The sequence below is a fragment of the Phyllobates terribilis genome, unplaced genomic scaffold (genome assembly GCF_046119375.1).
Source record: "Phyllobates terribilis strain yellow unplaced genomic scaffold, ASM4611937v1 Scaffold_1__5_contigs__length_1240528914, whole genome shotgun sequence".
Taxonomy (NCBI): Eukaryota; Metazoa; Chordata; class Amphibia; order Anura; family Dendrobatidae; genus Phyllobates; species Phyllobates terribilis.
In genome coordinates, this window is record NW_027362761.1 from 985,125,525 (window position 1) to 985,149,087 (window position 23,563).

Consider the following 23,563-nt stretch of genomic DNA (forward strand, 5'->3'; position numbering starts at 1 on the left):
ATAAAGTGCAAAAAAAATAAAATCTGGTAATAACAGCAAAGGGGCTTTATACCATTTAATAAAGAGGGTTTCAATGACAATCATGTTTAATGCTTTCTTTTGGCCGTGCATGCAGTATTAGAGTGTGGAGGTTCCATCCACACTGGACAATACATTTAGAAAACTGATTTTATAAGACCTGCACAATTACCACTTATAATCTCTACGATAATAAAAGTACTGGGCAATTTTAAAGTGAATACTTTTGTGATTGCTGTATAATGGTACAGTACAATACTGGATACACTTTTTACTATTATTTACTAAAAATTAGAACCACGCCGAGGCTTCCCATACACATAAGATGCATGTTCACTTTTTAATGGGAAGAGGGAGACACAGCTAAACAATTCTTATCATCACAGACAGCACTACAACGGTAACATCATTAGACCACTTACCGATCGGTAACAGCTTACTAGAATACGTGGCAGTGTTTGACTAATGCAAGCAATGAGATGTTGCAAAATCCTGCTCTTTCACTGCAAGAGCAGCTGCGAGAAAGTTGGAACTTTTCGAGGGTCATTAATGATACTTAAGAGCAGTTTTTATTACTATGTGATATTTAGAAAAATCACCAATATCGGGTTGCCCACTCTTTTATTAGAGATAGGTAGATACAGTCATGGACAAAAGTGTTGGCACCCTTGAAAGTGTTCCAGAATATGAAGTATTTCTCCCAGAAAAATATTGCAGTAACACATTTTTATTATACACATGTGTATTTCCTTTGTGTGTATTGGAACAACACAAAAAAACTGAGAAAAAAGGCAAATTGGACATAATTTCCCACAAAAACACAAAAATGTTTCAGAAAAAATTGTCAGCACCTTTCCAAAATGGTGGGTAAGCAATTTTTGTTTCAAGCATGTGATGTTCGTTCAAACTCACCTGTGGCAAATAACAGGTGTGGGCAATATGAAAATCACACCTGAAATCAGAAGAAAAAGGGGAGAGGTTGAATCAATATTTGCAATGTGTGTATGTTTGTACCACACTAAGCATGAAGAACAGAAAGAGAACTGTCTGAGGACTAGAGAACCAAAATTGTTGAAAAATATTAACAATCTCAAGGTTACAAGTCCAAGTCCATCTCCAGAGATATTTATGTCCCTTTGTCCACGGTGTGCAACATAATCGAGAAGTTTACAACTTATGGCACTGTAGCTAATCTGCCTGGACGTGGATGTCAGACTAAAATTCATGAAAGGTTGCAATGTAGGATAGTCCGGATAATGGATAAGCAGCCACAATCAAGTTCCAAAGAAATTCAAGCTGTCCTGCAGGCTCAGGGTGCATCAGTGTCAGCGCAAACTATCTGTCGATATTTGAATGAAATGAAACACTATGGCTGGAGAGCCAGGAGGATCCCACTGCTGACACAGAGACATAAAAAAGATAGACTGCAGTTTGCCAAAATGTAGGTGAGCAAGACAAAATCCTTCTGAGAAAGCATCTTTTGGAAAGATGAGACTAAAATAGAGCTTTTTGGTAAAGCACATCATTCTACTGTTTACCAAAAATGGAATGAGGCTTACAAAGAAAAGAACACAGTACCGGTCAAATATGGTAGAGGTTCAAAGATGTTCTGGGGTTTTTTACTGCCTCTGGCACTGGGTGCCTTCGCTGTCTGCAAGGCATCATGAAATCTGAAGATTACCAATGGATTTTGGGTCGCAATATAGTGCATAGTGTCAGAAACTGGGTTTGCATCCTAAGTCATGGGTATTCCAGCCGTACAATGACCCCAAACATACTTCAAGAATCACCCAGAAATGGATGGAAGCAAAGCACTGGAGAGTTCTGAAGTGGTCAGCAACGAGTCCGGATCTAAATCCCATTGAACACCTGTTGAGAGAACTTAAAATTGCTGTTTGGAGAAAGCACTCTTCAAATATGAGACCTGGAGCAGTTTGCAAAAGAAGAGTGGACAAAATTCCAGTTGAGAAGTGTAAGAAGCTTGTTGATGGTTATAGGAAGCGATTGATTGCAGTTATTTATTCCAAAGGCTGTGCAACCAAATATTAAGTTGAGGGTGCCAACAATTTATCCTGCACATTTTTGGGGTTTTATGTAAAATTATGTCCAATTTTCTTTTTTTCTCTGTTTTGTTTGTGTTGTTCCAATACACACAAAGGAAATAAACGTGTAACTGCAATCATTTTCTGGAACAATTTCAAGGGTGCCAACACTTTTGGCCATGACTGTAGGTAGATAGCTATTCTTTACAGCAGCATTTACACATTCATATCATGAGCGTTCCTAGGAATATTTGTTTCACTCATGCAGTGTAAACAGGCTGCTGGATCATTCATCAGGAGAAATAATCCTTTTGCCCAAAATATCATCTTTATCGGCATCGCACAGTCCTGTGTAAAAAGGACATGTGCTGTGGCAGCCTATGCATAATGAACAGTCTATTTCAATGTGCATCTGAAGCATAGTCTGCCTGTAATAAGTCTGCAAACAATTGATTGTTTAGTGCCGCCGAAAAACTTGTGTAAATGGACCCCAAGAGTATATGCAGACAACTTTTCTTCAGATGGGTTCGCTCCAAAACCCACCTTAAAAAGCTCGGTCTATATGATCAAAAGAATGAACATATGAAATTCTTTGTAAAAACGATTTGCTGTTCATATGTTCAGACTTTTGAGCATCTTTCAACCCCTTCAAATTTCCAAAGATGCTAAGAATTTAAAAGAAGTGAGCCGACTATTCTTATCTTCTGGCCTGAAGATGCTGTGTAGTTTACAATAACCAGTGGGATGACCCCAGAAATAGCTAGCCTGTTTGCTTGAAAAAACATTAGTGGTTTCTTTATTGTTTTATTGTTAAATGGAAGTAAAAAAAAAAAGAAAATGCTAGTAAAAAAAGATGCCTCCAAAATTCTGGAAAAGCACCATAAATGCTAAAAAAAAGATTCATCAGGAAAATGAATGGCAATGTTACCCGCAGCATCTTCCTCTTGAAAAACTGGGATGGTTCACCTGCCTGAAAAAATGGGTGGTGACCATGTCGGCCATTTTGAAGTCGGCCATTTTGCATCCAACTTTATTTTTTTCAATGGGAAGAGGGTCATGTGACACATCAACCTTATTGAGAATTTCATAGGAAAAACAATGGTGTGCTTGGTTTTAACGTAACTTTATTCTTTCATGAGTTTTTTACAAGCTTATGACCACTTATAAAATGTGTTCAAAGTGCTGCCCATGGTGTTGGATTGTCAATGCAACCCTCTTCTCCCACTCTTGACACACTGATAGCAACACCGCAGAAGAAATGCTAGCATGCCAAGCCCCGCGGCTTTGAGCAGAGGGGGGGGTATGTAAGATGGCCGACGACCGGGTCCTTGAGGGGAGATATGTATCATTAAGGTTGGTAGCTTCAGTGATGTAAGCCCAGGAAAGCATGCTCCAGCACGTATAGTGCTGAGAGGGTTAATAGGGCGTATCACGCCCAGGTTTTACGAGCAGTCATAAGACATGGGTGGGATTGGCTGCTCACATATCCCCACCCTGGGGGCGTGGTTTGGTAAATAAAATGGAGACTAAGTGTCTCATTCAATAGCTGTGTCTGGAAATGTATAGATCTCCAGGGTGTTGGTCTATGCTAAGGACTAGAGATGAGCGTTGTTCTACTCGAACTGTTCGCCAATCTCAAATTCGAGCTGTTTTGGGCGGTGTTCGAGCCGGTCGGCGAACACGAACAATTTGAGAAAAATTCGGCTGTTCGAGGTTATGTTCGATAACTGTTCGTGCACCAAAATCATAACTGGATTTTTTCTCAGTAATGATGAAAATTAATGTTAATACGCAGTTTGAGTGTACAGCGGGGCGGGGGGAGGGGCAGGGGATGGATCTCTGCAGGAACAATGAAGATCTCCATTTTTTTTTCTCTTTCCCGCATTTGCAGTGGGGAGGTGCAATCTGTCAGCCTATCAGCAGCGCACACACGGAGCGAAGTGCTTTTTTTCACACAAGCAAGGGCATGTGTGATTGGCAGTGTATGTCACATGTCCTTGCCCTATAAGACCAAGCCATTTTCCCCGTCGCCACCATTTTCTCACTGCTGCAGCTGCGTGTTAGACGGCACCGCTGTTGCTGTGTGCGCTATACCTTGTTAATTTCAAGCCAATTTTCGCACAAATATACAGATAGCTTGGGAGTAGGGAATAGTTGTGATTGCAGTCCTTTTAAGGACTAGGTTACAGCATTTCCTACGACTTTTATCAAGCAGGTCTGTGCTCTTAAATAGATAGATTGTGGGAGTAAAGACTAATTGGAGTCCTTTTCAGGACTAGGTTACATCAGTTCCTATCAGTTTTTGCCAGGCAGGTCTATGCCAGTGCTGTGCAAGTTTTTTTCACAGCATTTGGCTGAATCTAGCAAAGCTAATCCTTTTTGGCCTATTGCAGAGTGTGTTAGTCAGTGGAGTAGCCTATCTGTGTTGCAAGATATACCACCTGTGTATAGAATACCAATTTTTTTACTGCACCTAGTGAAGTAAAATCTTTTGGGCATAGCATCATTCTATTAGTCCATCTATACTGACCTCCATCAGGTTGCAAACTGAATATAATTTTTTTCTGCATCTAGCTCTGAAAAAATATTTGGGCTTCTAGCAGTGTGTGGGACTTGGTCTATTAGTCCATCTATACTGACCTCCATCAGGTTGCAAATTAAAAATAATTTTTTTCTTCATTTAGCTCTGAAAAAATATTTGGGCTTCTAGCAGTGTGTGGGACTTGTTCTATTAGTCCTTCTATACTGACCTCCAGCAGGTTGCAAATTGAATATAATTTTTTTCTGCATCTAGCTCTGAAAAAATATTTGGGCTTCTAGCGGTGTGTGGGACTTGGTCTATTAGTCCATCTATACTGACCTCCATCAGGTTGCAAATTAAAAATATTTTTTTTCTGCATCTAGCTCTGAAAAAATATTTGGGCTTCTAGCAGTGTGTGGGACTTGGTCTATTAGTCCATCTATACTGACCTCCATCAGGTTGCAAATTAAAAATAATTTTTTTCTTCATTTATCTCTGAAAAAATATTTGGGCTTCTAGCAGCGTGTGGGACTTGTTCTATTAGTCCATTTATACTGACCTCCATCAGGTTGCAAATTAAAAATAATTTTTTTCTGCATCTAGCTCTGAAAAAATATTTGGGCTTCTAGCAGTGTGTGGGACTTGGTCTATTAGTCCATCTATACTGACCTCCATCAGGTTGCAAATTAAAAATAATTTTTTTCTGCATCTAGCTCTGAAAAAATATTTGGGCTTCTAGCAGTGTGTGGGACTTGGTCTATTAGTCCATCTATACTGACCTCCATCAGGTTGCAAATTGAATAAAAAAAATTTCTGCATCTAGCTCTGAAAAAATATTTGGGCTTCTAGCAGTGTGTGGGACTTGGTCTATTAGTCCATCTATACTGACCTCCATCAGGTTGCAAATTAAAAATAATTTTTTTCTGCATCTAGCTCTGAAAAAATATTTGGGCTTCTAGCAGTGTGTGGGACTTGGTCTATTAGTCCATCTATACTGACCTCCATCAGGTTGCAAATTAAAAATAATTTTTTTCTTCATTTAGCTCTGAAAAAATATTTGGGCTTCTAGCAGTGTGTGGGACTTGTTCTATTAGTCCTTCTATACTGACCTCCAGCAGGTTGCAAATTGAATATAATTTTTTTCTGCATCTAGCTCTGAAAAAATATTTGGGCTTCTAGCGGTGTGTGGGACTTGGTCTATTAGTCCATCTATAATGACCTCCATCAGGTTGCAAATTAAAAATAATTTTTTTCTGCATCTAGCTCTGAAAAAATATTTGGGCTTCTAGCAGTGTGTGGGACTTGGTCTATTAGTCCATCTATACTGACCTCCATCAGGTTGCAAATTAAAAATATTTTTTTTCTTCATTTATCTCTGAAAAAATATTTGGGCTTCTAGCAGCGTGTGGGACTTGTTCTATTAGTCCATCTATACTGACCTCCATCAGGTTGCAAATTAAAAATAATTTTTTTCTGCATCTAGCTCTGAAAAAATATTTGGGCTTCTAGCAGTGTGTGGGACTTGGTCTATTAGTCCATCTATACTGACCTCCATCAGGTTGCAAATTAAAAATATTTTTTTTCTGCATCTAGCTCTGAAAAAATATTTGGGCTTCTAGCAGTGTGTGGGACTTGGTCTATTAGTCCATCTATACTGACCTCCATCAGGTTGCAAATTGAATAAAAAAATTTTCTGCATCTAGCTCTGAAAAAATATTTGGGCTTCTAGCGGTGTGTGGGACTTGGTCTATTTGTCCATCTATACTGACCTCCATCAGGTTGCAAATTAAAAATAATTTTTTTATGCATCTAGCTCTGAAAAAATATTTGGGCTTCTAGCAGTGTGTGGGACTTGGTCTATTAGTCCATCTATACTGACCTCCATCAGGTTGCAAATTAAAAATAATTTTTTTCTTCATTTAGCTCTGAAAAAATATTTGGGCTTCTAGCAGTGTGTGGGACTTGTTCTATTAGTCCTTCTATACTGACCTCCAGCAGGTTGCAAATTGAATATAATTTTTTTCTGCATCTAGCTCTGAAAAAATATTTGGGCTTCTAGCGGTGTGTGGGACTTGGTCTATTAGTCCATCTATACTGACCTCCATCAGGTTGCAAATTAAAAATAATTTTTTTCTGCATCTAGCTCTGAAAAAATATTTGGGCTTCTAGCAGTGTGTGGGACTTGGTCTATTAGTCCATCTATACTGACCTCCAGCAGGTTGCAAATTAAAAATAATTTTTTTCTGCATCTAGCTCTGAAAAAATATTTGGGCTTCTAGCGGTGTGTGGGACTTGGTCTATTAGTCCATCTATACTGACCTCCATCAGGTTGCAAATTAAAAATAATTTTTTTCTGCATCTAGCTCTGAAAAAATATTTGGGCTTCTAGCAGTGTGTGGGACTTGGTCTATTAGTCCATCTATACTGACCTCCATCAGGTTGCAAATTAAAAATAATTTTTTTCTTCATTTATCTCTGAAAAAATATTTGGGCTTCTAGCAGCGTGTGGGACTTGTTCTATTAGTCCATCTGTACTGACCTCCATCAGGTTGCAAATTAAAAATAATTTTTTTCTGCATCTAGCTCTGAAAAAATATTTGGGCTTCTAGCAGTGTGTGGGACTTGGTCTATTAGTCCATCTATACTGACCTCCATCAGGATGCAAATTAAAAATAATTTTTTTCTGCAACTAGCTCTGAAAAAATATTTGGGCTTCTAGCAGTGTGTGGGACTTGGTCTATTAGTCCATCTATACTGACCTCCATCAGGTTGCAAATTGAATAAAAAAAATTTCTACATCTAGCTCTGAAAAAATATTTGGGCTTCTAGCGGTGTGTGGGATTTGGTCTATTAGTCCATCTATACTGACCTCCATCAGGTTGCAAATTAAAAATAATTTTTTTCTTCATTTAGCTCTGAAAAAATATTTGGGCTTCTAGCAGTGTGTGGGACTTGTTCTATTAGTCCTTCTATACTGAACACCAGCAGGTTGCAAATTGAATATAATTTTTTTCTGCATCTAGCTCTGAAAAAATATTTGGGCTTCTAGCGGTGTGTGGGACTTGGTCTATTAGTCCATCTATACTGACCTCCATCAGGTTGCAAATTAAAAATAATTTTTTTCTGCATCTAGCTCTGAAAAAATATTTGGGCTTCTAGCAGTGTGTGGGACTTGGTCTATTAGTCCATCTATACTGACCTCCATCAGGTTGCAAATTGAATAAAAAATATTCTGCATCTAGCTCTGAAAAAATATTTGGGCTTCTAGTGGTGTGTGGGACTTGGTCTATTAGTCCATCTATACTGACCTCCATCAGGTTGCAAATTAAAAATAATTTTTTTCTGCATCTAACCCAGCCAATAGTTTTGGCCTAATACCACAGTTTGGCCACTCAGCTCTGCTCGGTTACCATCCATTGTTTTTTTGTGCAAACAACTCCAGAGTTGTGAATTAGTTAACCACCAAAATGAGTGGAAAAAGGCCTGCTGCTGGTGGAAAGGGGAATAGGCGTGTTGGGAAGGGGAAAAAAGGTTGTGTCCGTGGGGTAGGTGCAGAAGAAAGACCATCTTCCAGCCAAACTAAAATGTCTACTTCTTTTAGCGGACAATGTGATAAGATCCCTTTCTTACGGCCACGCCAATCGCTACAAATTCCAGATGAGGCACAAAAACAGCAAGTGCTTCAACGGATATCAAGTGCTCCTTTAAGTGGGCTCTCCTCCACATCAACTTCAACATCACAAATACTCCAGTCCTCAAAGGTGTCACCCAAATCGCACTTGCTTCCTCACAGCTCCCAAATCTCCAGCTGCCCGTCTGAGTATGAGGTAGAACAGATGGTTGAGTCTGCAGAGCTGTTTACTCATACTATAGCCTGGGAATCAGAGGTCGACTCCAGCGCTTCTGTGAATCCAGACGAGGAAATGATCTGCACTGATGCCCAGAATCTTTATGAGTCGGATCCAGGACCAGACGCAGAAGGTTCTGACCATAATGTAGACCCTCATTCCCAAACTGTAACTCCTGTTGGTGGAGACAATGAGGAAGACGATGATAAGACTCAAATACCTGATTGGAGCGACAACTTTAGTTTTTTGTCAGGGCAGGAACAGGTTGGCTCTGAGGACGACGGGTGTGATAACGCACAGGGTGATGATGATGAGGTCGGAGATCCCACTTACTGTCAACCCACAGTCAGCCAAGAGATGAGGTCAGCAGAGGAGGTGGAGGAAGATGCTAGTGACGACGAGGTCAGGTTGCGCCTTCCTGGACAGAGACGTAGTACTGGAAGCACGTCAACAACTGCATCCTCAAACACAACTCTGCCTCTCACCACAAGTCGTGGTGGCTCTTCAGGTCGCATGGGTGCTAAGCCTTGCATAGCCTGGGCATTTTTTCAGATCGATAAAGATGACCCAACTCGTGTTATCTGTAACATTTGTCAGCAAAAGCTAAGTAGAGGCCAAAAAATACATAGTTTGAGTACTTCATGCATGAACCGGCACATGGACATGAAGCATAAGTTGCAGTGGGAAGCTCAGTGTGCTACAATGCGGCCTAGCCGGCCGGGCCAACCACCGTCTGCCATATCTTGTGCATCCGCGGCCTCTTCATCCTCTGTGACTGGGGGGACAGCAGTCACACCTGTTTTGGGGCGCAGACCTGCCACCTCTTTACCCGCAACAGCCAGCGTGATTGGCAGGTCATCATTTTCTTTGGAGGAGGTAACACCAGCTGGTCTTGAGCGCTGTCCGACATCGATAGCACCACCTTTGGATCAAGGCAACCTAACATGTCCGCCTGCATCTTCCTCACAGACCGGCAGTTTGCCGGGGACACCCTTATCAACCCCGTCTAAGCACAATAGCCAGCCCTCGGTCCCTCAGATGTGGACAAGTAAAAGACCATTTCCTCCTAGCCATGAGAAAGCTAAGAGGTTGAATTTCACCATCTGCAAGCTCTTGACTACAGAAATGCTGCCTTTCCGCCTGGTGGACACAGAGGATTTTCGAGACCTTATGTCCGTCGCAGTGCCCCAGTACCAGATGCCCAGTCGGCACTACTTCTCAAAGAAAGGTGTGCCTGCGCTCCACCAGCATGTCGCACACAACATCACCGCTTCTTTGAGAAACTCTGTGTGTGACAGGGTGCATTTCACCACAGACACTTGGACGAGTAGGCATGGACAGGGGCGTTACATGTCGCTGACTGGGCACTGGGTAACTATGGTGACAGCAGGACACGAGTTGTGCGTCAATCCTCTTTATGTCAAAGTTCATCCACTGCTTCTGCCTCCTCAACCTCCTCTCGGTCTTCCACCTGCACCCAAAGCCTGTCTGGTCATGCCACAAGCTTTCTAACTGCGCAGAAGGGATCCTGCACACCTCCTTACTATGCTGGCAGTAGGGCTCAACGTCATCAGGCGGTTTTTACATTGAAATGTCTGGGAAATGTGAGTCACACAGCTGAGGAGTTGTGGTCAGCTCTGGAGAACCAATTTCATGAATGGTTGTCTCCACTGGACCTGAAACCAGGGAAGGCCGTGTGCGACAATGCTGCAAACCTGGGTGCGGCCCTTCGCCGGGGCAATGTCACACACGTGCCTTGTATGGCTCACGTGTTGAACCTGGTTGTCCAGCAATTTTTAGCCCACTATCCCAGACTAGATGGCCTTCTGCAGAGGGCACGGTCGCTGTGTGCTCACTTCCGCCGTTCGCATCCCGCAGCTCAGCGACTTACATCTCTACAGAAGTCGTTGGGCCTGCCACTTCACCGGCTAAAATGCGATGTGCCTACCCGGTGGAATTCAACTCTGCACATGTTGCAGCGACTGTGGCAGCACCGACAAGCCCTGGTGCAATACGTTCTGACGTATAGCCTGGGCCAACGAGATTCAGAGGTGGGGCAAATCACGCTGGAGGAGTGGTCTCAGATCAGGGACCTATGCACCCTTCTGCACAGTTTTGAAATGGCGACGAAGATGTTTAGTGCTGACGATGCCATTATCAGCATGACTATTCCGGTGATTTACATGCTGGAGCACATGTTAAACAGAATTCGGAGTCAGGTGGTGGCACAAGAGGAGGTGGAGGAAGTAGAGGAGGAGGAGTTGTATGCGGAAGGGCTAACATCTGCAAGGTCCAGACGGTCGGCAGCACCAAGGCGGCAGGCATGTGAGGGTGGGGGAGATGATTTTACCAGGGCGCATGGTAGCAGCCAAACTAGTGAGGAAGGTGCAGGAGCCCAGGAAGAAGTGGAGGACGAACTGATGGAAGACTCATCAGATGAGGGAGACCTTGATCACATTTCTGTTGTGCGAGGTTGGGGGGAGAGGACAGAGGAAGGAAGCATGATTGTTACCTCGCCACCAACACAACAGGGACTTGGTGCTCCTGGATGCGCAACACACATGAGTGCCTTCTTGCTGCACTACCTGCAACATGACCCTCGAATTGTGAGAATTAGAAATAATCCTGACTACTGGGTTGCCACACTGTTAGATCCCCGGTACAAAAGTAAATTTGCAGAAATTATTCCTGCCATAGAAAGGGATGCACGCATGCAGGAGTATCAGCAGAGACTGTTGCAGAATCTTACATGTGCTTTTCCACAAAATACCAGTGGTGCACGTAGTGAATCTCACAGTTCCAACTTGCCAACCGTGGGACCGTCAAGTGTTCAGCACTCAAACCGTAACAGAACCACAGTATCTGCTGGTAACATCAATTTTGCGGAATCATTTCACCACTTTTTTAGCCCATCCTTTGCAAGGCCACAGGAGACAAGAAGTCTGACACATAGTCAACGCCTAGAGACGATGGTACAGGAGTATCTCCAAGTAAACATTGAAGCCACGACTGTGTCACTGGACCCTTGCTCTTTTTGGGCTTCCAATCTGGATAAATGGCCGGAGCTAGCCACTTACGCCTTGGAGATCTTGTCATGCCCCGCAGCCAGCGTTCTGTCTGAACGTGTGTTCAGCGCTGCTGGTGGTGTGCTGACAGATAAGCGCACGCGGCTCTCCACTGATAATGTAGACAGACTCACGTTCATAAAGATGAACAAATCATGGATCCGAAACGACTTTTCTACCCCTGTGTCATCCTGGGGAGAGTAAAAGCTTGATGATTGGTTAAAATCACCCTACCAACCGTTTTAAGCTTTCAAATTACTAATCATGTTTATCTGTATCTTGACTGGAAAATAATTTGGGCTTTGTAGCAGTGTGCAGCACTGATCCTATTAGGCCATCTATAATAAGCTTCACCAGATTTAAAATTAAAAATAATTTTTAGCTGCATCTAGCCCGAAAATAATTTTGGGGCTCCGAGATGCGCAAGACACATAAGTGCCTTCTTGCTGCACTACCTGCAGCATGACCCTCATATTGTCAGAATTCGAAGTAATCATGACTACTGGGTTGCCACACTCTTAGATCCCCCAAACTTTTCGATCAACCTTTTCATTTTAATAAAGACCAAAAAAATGGTCATTTTTGAAATTATAAGCATTAGCAGGTTGTTAGAAACTGAAATCAAACAGTTTTCAACTCAAAACTTTATTCTAGGTGATGTTACATTTTCACATAGGACCCCTTGTTCGAAAGGAGCTTCTGAACTCTCTCGTCCATTGAATTTGTCAGGTTTTGGATGGTTTCTGCTTCAATTGTTTTGCATGATGACAGAATACCCTCCCAGAGCTGTTGCTTAGATGTGAACTGCCTCATAGACACTCCTTTTAATGATGCTCCAAAGGTTCTGAATGGGGTAGAGGTCAGGGGAGCATGGGGGTCACACCATAAGTTTGTCCCCTTTTATGCCCATATCAGCCAGAGATGCAGATGTTTTATGTGCAGCATGAGATGGTGCATTATCATGCAGAAAAATGATCTTGCTGTGAAATACACGGTTCTTCTTCTTGAACCATGGCAGGAAGTGCTGTTTGAGAAAATCCACATACATTATGGAGTTCATCTTTAGCGCCTTCAGGGATCCTAAAGGGGCCGACAATCTCTCTCCCCATGATTCCAGCCCAAAACATTACTCCACCTCCTCCTTGTTGGCGCTGTAGCCGTGTTTGCGTGGGGTGTCCATCAACCAGCCATCCTCCACTCCATTCATCTGGACCATCGAGCGCTGCACGGCACTCATCCGTGAACAAAACAGTTTTGAAATCAGTCTTCATGTAATGTTTGGCCCACTGGAGCCGTTTCTGCTTGTGTGAAGTGGATAGAGGAGGTCGACAGGATGGCGTATGCACAGCTGCAAACCTCTGAAGGACCCTGCATCTTGTTGTTCGGGGGACGTTGGAGGCACAAGCAGCTTCAAAAACTTGTCTGCTGCTATGACAAGGCTTTTTTGCCGCTGCTCTTTCAACCTGACGTAATTGCCTGTAGGAAAGAGTCCTCAATTTGCCCTTATCAGCACGCACACGTGTGTACTGTGAATCAGCTACATACTTCTTGATTGCCAAGACACTTCATCCTGATCATCGCACAATGTTGATTGTAGTCATGCCTTGACCTAAACACTCCACAATTTGTTGCTTCTCAGCAGCCGACACATCCTTTTTCTTTCCCATTTTGGCAGAAAATGTAGGCTGCTTAATAATGTGAGAGAGCCTTCTTAAGTAGTCTTGCCTTTCATTGGACACACCTGCCAAACTAATTAGCACAGGTGTCTGCAATTGCTTACAGTGATATAAAGAGCCCTGACACACATCACCATCAATGAGTTTAACTGACAAACAAATTCTTCCCTTATCACTCCTAAACACTTTTTGCATAATAATTTGGAACGCGGTGTACATGTGCTTTTCCACAAAACACCAGTGGTTCACGTAGTGAATCTTACAGTTCTAACTTGCCAACCGTGGTCTGTATGGAATTGTTCAATAAAGGGCCCAAAATTAAGATAACATAGATGGGAGAGGTCTCTATGAATAGGAATTCCTAAGTATTTGATACCCTGTGAGGGCCAGGCAAAGGGAAAGTTGGACTGGATGGAATCCTATATGGATTTAGGGAGGGAGACATCGAGGGCCTCAGACTTCGCTGCATTGATTTTAAAATTTTACCATGTAACAAAGTGATCTATTTCAGCCATAACAGCAGGGATGGATATATGTGATTGAGTGATATATACTAGGACATCATCAGCAAATAGAGAGCACTTGTACTCGGTGCCTCCCACCTCAATCCACCTAATATTGGGGTTATGGCGAATTGATGAGAGCAGGTGCTCCGTCACTAGGATGTATAAGAGAGGGGACAGAGGACATCCCTGCCTTGTCCCATTGGTGATTGTGAAAGGTGATGAAAATGTTCTGACGCACCCCCTGGGCCTTGGGACACCCGGAGCCGGACCCTTTTTGGTGGATGCTGGTGGTTGTAGTCTTCGTGGCGGCGATCCGGTTCCGTGGCTCAGGGCGGTCAAACCAGTGGCGGAACTATTTATGTGGTTTTGATGTTTAAATGTCCGACTACGCCACCCGTGGATTGCGGTCAGAGTGGGCAGACCGCTAAGGCTGATGTTGTGGGTGCAGCAGAGCGTAGTATAACTCCCCACGGGAGGAGTATAGCCTCAGGGCAGTGTATGCGGAGGATGGGGGTGATGGTGCAGGGCAGCAGCAGTAACGACACGGAGTCAGTGATGCAGTTCAGGGCCTTTACTCACAGTTCTTATTATCCAGACCACGTCTGCAGGTAACGGCTGCCCACGTCGTACTGTGCTCACCAGGTGAGGGGCTCAGACAACTCCCAGATAACTTTGGAGCGCTTCACAGGACCCCCTTTGTGTGTCCTTTGTCTGGCCTTTCTTACCAACACTTCTGTCCGGCTGCCTCGGGCCTCCTCTTGGTAAACTTGGCGCCAGTTTCCCTGACCCTATGTGGTGCCTTCCTAGCGGGTGGAGCAAGGGGCTGCGCCACATAAAATGTCAGAGCCTCCGGTTTCTAGCTGAGGGTCGTTTCCTGCCTCCACTAGTTCGGGGACCGGTCTCCCCCTTTGGCCTGACCCCTCCACGCAGGTGGATTCGGGCGTGCGGTGGCGACTCGCCCGTCCGCACCCCGGGGATCCCTTCATTCCTCGTTCCTGGAGCCTTCTCCGCTCCTCTTCCTTCCTTATCCCTCTTGCAGGCCTGGGCCTCTGTTACTAGGCCCGCCTCCGGAGCAGAGCTCATGCAGAGCCCCTGCTCCCTGCCACTTCTGCTCAGACTTCTCTGCACTGAACTAAGATGGTGCCCACCTTTTATACTCCCTTCTCAATGCACCCAGGAACTGCTTCCTCCCTGCTCCTGCACTGCAGGGTTCCCCTTCCTCAGTGTTCCCTCCCCCCACTCCAGCCAGGGACAGGGACTGTCGTGCCCATCTCAGGGGCATATTGGTCGCCCTGCCCCACGGCAATGTGGTGTATTGCATGCAGGTGTCGGGTCCTGATCCACACTCCATCCTTATCTGAGAGTGAGATATAACACCTCTGGGTGAGGTGCAATACGTCTGTAGCAACCGAGCCCTCGGTGCTACAGTTCCATTTATCTTCAGCCTAGGTGACGTATTGTGATACAGGGCCGTGATTTTGGCTATAAAAGGGTCCCCTAGACCCCTACCCCAAGCTTTTTAAGAGAATCATATATGGCGTGCCAGGAGACTCTATGGAATGCTTTCTCAGCATCCAACGAGAGTATCTACTTACAAATTTTTAACTGCATCTAGCCCAGGAAATACTTTGTGCCTAGTAGCAGTGTCTGCTAGTCAGCGGATTATCCCGGCTGTTAAGCAAGCTACACCACCTGTAGTTTGGACACTTAATTTTTCAAAGGAAATGCTTCGGGACCACGGGATACTCAGTGAAGAGCATCAGGAGGCACCCCAAGGCATAGGGGCTGGGACTGGCACTAGGATGCCTTGCGGTGGACAGCCGAGCTCGATCCTTATAAAAGCTTTTTAACTGCAGCAGCTTTAGTGGACGCTACTGGAGCTGGAATTACGCGGCTGCTGGCATGAGACTTGCCCTCCAATAGATCCTTGTAAATGGATTTAAAGTGTATTCATTCAAATTAGAGGGACAATTTAAATTAAAAAGCTTAGAGCTGCCTCCACCACAGGGGGGCTCTCTCGACCCACCAGCGGACAGGCACCAGTATTGGGAGAGGGGGGCTGGCCGTCAGGGTTCACCGCGGCTCTGGCACAAACCCGGCGACACGGAGGTGGCACGGGCAGGAGCGGACTGGCCGTCTCGGCTTCTCACTTTTTGGATTTTAGAAGGGCATGACATGCCTATATCTGTGTCTCCCCCTCCTTTTACTCCTCCACCTCTTTTCTTTTCGCATGACTATATGTACTTGTCACTTTTCCATGTGTTAGTTGTGTCTTCTGAGCAGTTTGTCAGCTTTTGGACACCTTTGAAGGTGTTTTCTCTGTGTTTCTATGTGTTTTTGTTTGCCTGCCATTGGTTTTAACGGTGTTCGAAGGTGTTCGACGAACAGTTCGACGAACAGTTCGGCGAACACACGGGTGTTCGACGAACCGAACCGAACTCGAACACTACGGGGGTGGCTCAACACTACTAAGGACCTAAGGGTTGGACACTAACCTGAGCGGGCGAACCCGCAATATTGTATGGACATTTTACTTTGCGTTTCCACATTGTGCCAGAAAAGGCTGTTTTTTTGTTTTGCTTCAGTTTATGCTGTCTTAATAGACAAGCCTGGATTTTCATGAAAACGCTTCCTGTGCCTACCTCAACCGCAGCCAAGTGAGTACCAAACCCTACAACATGTATATACAGTTGTGCTCAAAAGTTTACATACCACGGCAGAATTTTTGCTTTCTTGTCCTTGTTTCAGAGAATATGAATTCAGGGTCATTTGGATGTTTATGGTTGTCATTAAGATTTAAAAAGAGAAAACACTGTAGTTTGACAATAAATGGCTTCACCCAACCAATAACCATGAGTGGAGAAAACGTTTTTTTGTTATCATTCATATTCTCTGAAACAAGGCCAAGAAAGCAAAAATTCTGCTGGGGTATGTAAACTTTTGAGCACAACTATACACCCTGCTGTATACATACAGATCAGAGAGCTGGGTCTAATATTTTTGACTCATTTGTTTAACTTGATTCTATTTATCTACTTTTAGGACTTGTGTGAAAATCTGATGTAGTTTGAGTTCAAACTTATGCAGAAATATGGAAAAATCTGAAAGGTTTCCATATTTTCAAGCACCACTGTTTTTTATAAATAGGAAGCACAAAAAGTGGTATAATAAGAAGAAACAGAGAAGAGGGGAAAAGGGAAAGGATATAGGGAAGAGAGGAGAAAAAAGTTCTGGCAAAATAGCAGCAACTAAATAAACAAATTACAAGTCTCTTGTGATGTCAATGCTCCAACCCCAATGTCTCCTATTGTATATACTCCAGCCTCAGTGTATCCTATCTGATGTATATACAGCAGTCCCCATGTCTACTATATGATTTATACACCACAGACTCAGTGTCTTCTATGTGATGTATATACAGCAGTCTCGTGTCTCCTATATGATGTATATGCTCCAGCATCAGTGTCTCATATTGTATATACTCCAGCCCCAGTGTATCCTATGTGATGTATATACTCCAGTCCCAGTGTCTCCTATGTGATTTATATGCTCCTGCACTAGTGTATCCTATGTGATAACCTATGATATGTGAAACAATGGATAATGGAACCCTGTGCTAGCATTTCTTCTGCGGTGTTGTTATCAGCGTGTCAAGAGTGGTCATGAACTTGTAAAAAACTCATCAAAGAATAAAGTTATATTAAAACCAAGCGCACCATTGTTTTTCTTATTAAATTCTCAATAAGTTTGATGTGTCATATGACCCTCTTTCCATTGAAAAAAATAAAGTTGGATCCAAAATGACCGACTTCAAAATGGCCGCCATGGACACCACCCATCTGGAAAAGTTTTCCCCCTCCCATATACTAATGTGCCACAAACAGGAAGTTGATATCAACAACCATTCCCATTTAATTTAGGTGTATCCATATAAATGGCCCACCCTGTACATCAGTTCCCATGTCTCCTATGTGATGTATATACTGCAGTATTAGTGTGTCCTAAGTGATATATTTACAGCAGTCTCAGTGTCTCCTATGTGATTATATATGTGATTATGTACAGCAGTCTCTGTGACTCATATAATGTATACAGCAGACATCACACTGTGTGAATTCTATGATATGGGAGCATATCTTTGCCTTAAAAAACTTCTGGGTTCCTTTTGCAGTATGTTTTGGGTCATTGTCCATCTGTTCTTTGATGCGACGTCCAATCAACCTTGCTGCATTTGGTTGAATATGAGCAGAAAGTGTCGCCCTGTACACTTCAGAATTCATCCGGCTGCTTCTGTCTTCAATCACATCATCAATAAACACTAGTGACTCAGTGCCATTGGATGCCATGTATGCCCATACCATCACACTGCCTCCACCATGTATTACAGAAGATGTGGTGTACTTTAGATCAGGAGCTGTTCCAAGCCTTCTGCATACTTTCTTCTTCTCACCACTCTGGTACAGGTTGATCTTAGTTTCATCTGTCAAAAGAATGCTTTTCCAGAATTGGGCTGACTTCTTTAGATATTTTTTTTGGAAAAGTCTATTCTGGCCTTTCTATTTTTAAGGCTGAATAATGGTTTGTAACTTGTGGTGAACCCTGTATATTTGCGATCATGAAGCCTTTTCTTTATGATAGACTTATCTACTAAAACATCTACTTCCTGGAGAGTGTTATTCACTTGCGTAAATATTGTGAAGTGGATTCTCTTCACTATGGAAAGGATTCTGTGATCATCCATTACTGTTGTGTTTCATGGACATCCAGGCCTTTTTGAGTTCCCAAGCTCACCAGTATGCTTTTTTTTGCAGAATGTACTAAACTGTTGATTTGGCCACTCTTAACATTTCTCCTATATCTATAATGGATTTCTTCTTTTTTCAGCCTAACGATGGTCTGTTTCTTTTCCATTGAGAGCTCCTTTGACCGCATGTTGGGGGTTCACAGCAACAGCTTCCAAATGCAAATGCCACACCTGGAATCAGGTCCAGACTTTTACTTAATTCATGATAGATTAATGAGGGAATAGCCCACACAGACCATTAAAGGGCTTTTGAGATAATTGTCCAATTATAATTGGCAATTACTTTTGGTCCTTTTAAAAAGAGGCAGCTACATATTAAATAGCTGTAATTCCTAAACCCTTACTTCAATTAAGATGTGAATACCCTCAAATTAAAGCTGAGAGTCTGTACTTTAAACCCATATTGAAGACATAACTGTATCTTCAATATGTTTTGGTAAAGACCTAATATGTCAAAACTTGTGTAATTGTCCAAATACTTCTGGACCTAACTGTAAGTAGAGCAGTGTATTTTCTGTACTATCAAAGGATTACATATTAAAATTCCCTTGTGGGACTAATAAATATTGTAAAAATATACATTTAGAAATGTTCTTAAGAGTTTTAAACTTATGTAAAAAAATGATATATTTCGGAATAAAAAGTTGTTTAATCTAAAAAAACCTCAAATGTCCAAAAAGGACACATATCTAGTATCACCACATGCATAATGACCAGCAAAATAAAACTATATCATTATTTATCCCGCACGGTAAGCAGTACAAATAAAGATGAAACCAAAAGCAAAATTGCTATTTTTATTCATCCTGCCTAATAAAGTAAAAAAATATCAAAAAGAAGTTGTATGGACCCTAGAATGGCCCCAATAACGACTACAGCTCATTACACAAAAATAAATCATACAGCTTAGCGAACAAAAAAATGAAAAAGTTATGGCTTTCAAAATATGAGATAAAAAGAAAAAAAAGTTTTTTTTAATGATTTTCTTGTGTAAAAGTAGTAAAGTATAAAAACTTTGTACATTTGATATTAGTATAATTATATTGACTCATAATAATATATATCTAAATCTTTATTTTTATCTATACACTGGACCTCAGAAAAAACTGTGATCAAAAACCTGTATATATCCAACACTGAGACCAGGGAAATCTACCGTTTGTCCTGCAAGTAATGAGCCCTCATTTTTCTCAGTTGGAAGAAAAGTGTTTAATTTATGGCTCTCAGAGCACGGAGACACAAAAACATTTTTTTTTTCAAAAAGAGTAATTATTGTAGAAAAATAATAAAACATAAATAAAGCTAAATAACTTTGGTAATGAGATAATTGATATAACATAATTCCCATAATTGTCATAATTCAAACATGCCACTATCACACTTATCCTGAAGAAGCCATCCCTCGACCTGACCTCTACGTCCAGCTATTGTCTCATATCGCTGCTCCCGTTCGCCTCCAAACTCCTCGAACAGCATGTACATGCTGATCTTTCCTCCCATCTCTCATCAAACTCACTTTTTGATAACCTACAATCCGGCTTCTTTCCCCAGCACTCCACTGAAACTACCGTGACCAAAATTACTAACGACTTATTGCCAAAGCTAACAGACACTTCTCTATACTACCTCTAGACCTGTCCTCTGCCTTCGACTTAGTCAATCACTCCCTCCTACTACAAATCTTCTCTCCCCTTGACGTCAAAGACCTTTCCTTCTCCTGGATCTCCTCATACCCCTCCTACTCCCACACTACCTCCTCGTCCCATCATCTCTGTTGGTGTACCCCAAGGCTATGTCCTGGAACCTTTACTTTTCTCAATCTATACTTTTGGCCTGGGACAACTCATGAAGTCACATGGCTTCCAGTACCATCTATATGCTGATGATACTCAGTTCTACCTATCTAGCCCAGATGTCACCTCTCTGCTGTCCAAAATCCCTGAGTGTCTATCAGCCACATCCTCCATCTTCTCATCACGCTTCCTAAAGCTCAACGTGGACAAAATTGAACTTATCTTTACTCCATCTCACCTACCTGATCTATCTATCACAATAAATGATAACAAGCTTTCCCCTGTACCGAATGTTCAATGCCTCAGAGTAACCCTCGACCCTGTTCTTCAAACTGCACATCCAAGCTCTTGCCACGTCCTGCCGCCTTCAACTCAAAAATAATTCCATAATCTGTCCTTTCCTCAACCCTGATCTACTAAAATGTTAGTGCATGCCCTCATCATCTCCCACCTGGACTACTGCAATATCCTCTTCTGTGGCCTCCCTGCTAACACTCTTATACCTCTTCAGTCTGCAAATCCCTTCATTGGCTCTCAGTTCCCCAACTTATCCAGTTCAAACTACTAACATTGACCTACAAAGCCATCCATACGCTATCTCCTCCATATATCTCCAAATTAATCTTCTGTTACCTTCCAACACTTTATCTCCAATCCTCTCAAGACCTCCTTCTCTCCTCCATGCTTATACGTTCTTCATCCAATCGCCTCCAAGACCTCTCCCGAGCATCCCCCATACTCTGAAATTCTGTTCTCCAACATGTTCGACTAACAGCTAGTTTCAGAACTTTGAGGCGGAAGTTGAAAACGCATCTCTTCAAGCAAGCTTACAGCCTGCACTGCCCCCGCTGCCACTTCACTATAGCCTAAAATAACCCCGATGCTACCTTACCACCACCGGAGCTGCCTCAACCCCCCCCAACCCACTGTCTCCCTCCCCATTATCTGGTAAACTGGTAAACTGTAAGTCCACAGGGGCAGGGACTTCTCCCCTCTTTATCAGTCTGTCATTGTTAGTTTGTTTAATTTAATTTATATTTGTATTTGGTATGTAACCCCTCCTCACGTACAGCACCAGGGAATCAATGGTGCTCTAAAAAAAAAAATAATAATTGTGCTGACTCATAGAATAAAGTTAACACTTTATTTGTACAGCAAAAGGAAACAATAACATTACAATGTAAAGAAAAAAACACTGCATTGCTATGTTTTTTTTTCTATTTTTTACCTAAGGAGTTAATAAAAGTTAACTATTAGGTTGTATGTCCCCGAAAATGGTGACAATGCCAAATACAAGTCATCTTGATTGAAATAAGCTACATAAATATATATATATTATATTATTATAATATATGTATATACAGTTATATGAAAAAGTTTGGGCACCCCTATTAATCTTAAGCTTAATGTTTTATAAAAACTGGTGTTTTTGCAACAGCTATTTCAGTTTGATATATGTAATAACTGTTGGACACAGTAATGTTTCTGCCTTGAAATGAGGTTTATTGCACTAACAGAAAATGTGCAATCTGCATTCAAACAAAATTTCTCAGGTGCATAAGTATGGGCACCTCACCAGAAAAGTGACATTAATATTTAGTAGATCCTCCTTTTGCAAAAATAACAGCCTCTAGTCGCTTTCTGTAGCTTTTAATGAGTTCCTGGATCCTGGATGAAGGTATTTTTGACCATTCCTCTTTACAAAACAATTCCAGTTCAGTAAAGTTTGATGATCGCCGAACATGGACAGCCCTCTTCAAATGATCCCACAGATGTTCAATGATATTCAGGTCTGGGGACTGGGATGGCCATTCCAGAACATTGTAATTGTTCCTCTGCATGAATGCCTGAGTAGATTTGGAGCAGTGTTTTGGATCATTGTCTTGCTGAAAGATCCATCCCCTGCGTAACTTCAACTTTATCACTGATTCTTGAACATTATTGTCAAGAATCTGCTGATACTGAGTGGAATCCATGCGTCCCTCAACTTTAACAAGATTCCCGATGCCGGCATTGGCCACACAGCCCCAAAGCATGATGGAACCTCCACCAAATTTTACTGTGGGTAGCAAGTGTTTTTCTTGGAATGCTGTGTTTTTTTGCCGCCATGCATAACGCCTTTTTGTATGACCAAACAACTCAATCTTGGTTTCATCAGTCCACAGGACCTTCTTCCAAAAAGAAATTGGCTTCTCCAAATGTGCTTTTGCATACCTCAGCCGACTCTGTTTGTGGCGTGCTTGTAGAAACGGTTTCTTTCGCATCACTCTCCCATACAGCTTCTCCTTGTGCAAAGTGCGTTGTATAGTTGACCGATGCACAGTGACACCATCTGCAGCAAGTTGATGCTGCAGCTCTCTGGAGGTGGTCTGAGGATTGTCCTTGACTGATCTCACCATTCTTCTTCTCTGCCTTTCTGATGTTTTTCTTGGCCTGCCACTTCTGGCCTTAACAAGAACTGTCCCTGTGTTCTTCCATTTCCTTACTATGTTCCTCACAGTGGAAACTGACAGGTTAAATCTCTGAGACAGCTTTTTGTATCCTTCCCCTGAACAACTATGTTGAATAATCTTTGTTTTCAGATCATTTGACAGTTGTTTTGAGGAGCCCATGATGCCACTCTTCAGAGGAGATTCAAACAGGAGAACAACTTGCAAGTGGCCACTTTAAGTAGCTTTTCTCATGATTGCATACACCTGACTATGAAGTTCAAAGCACAATGAGGTTACAAATCCAAAAAAAGTGCTTTAGTAAGTCAGTAAAAAGTAGGTAGGAGTATTTAAAACAAGAAAATGATAAGGGTGCCCATACTTATGCACCTGACAAATTTTGTTTGAATGCAGATTGCACATTTTCTGTTAGTACAATAAACCTCATTTCAAGGCAGAAACATTACTGTGTCCAACAGTTATTACATATATCAAACTGAAATAGCTGTTGCAAAAACACCAATTTTTAGAAAACATTAAGCTTAAGATTAATAGGGGTGCCCAAACTTTTTCATATAACTGTATATATGGCTCTTAGAACGCGACTATAAAAAACATAAACAATATGTGGACATTGAGGCCAAATTATACCTGATCCTTAAAGGGTTAACTTGTCCTAAGCTATGTGATTTAAGATGACTTGTTCAAAAATTAAAAAATTAAAAATAGTTTTTTCATAACTTTGTCTAGAGATTTGTATTCTCTCCGTATCTATATGTGGTTGAAATGTGATTTGCATCCTGTTGAGGTGTTTGCTAACACGTCACATTACTGTATTGAATTTGTTTCATTAGAAATCAG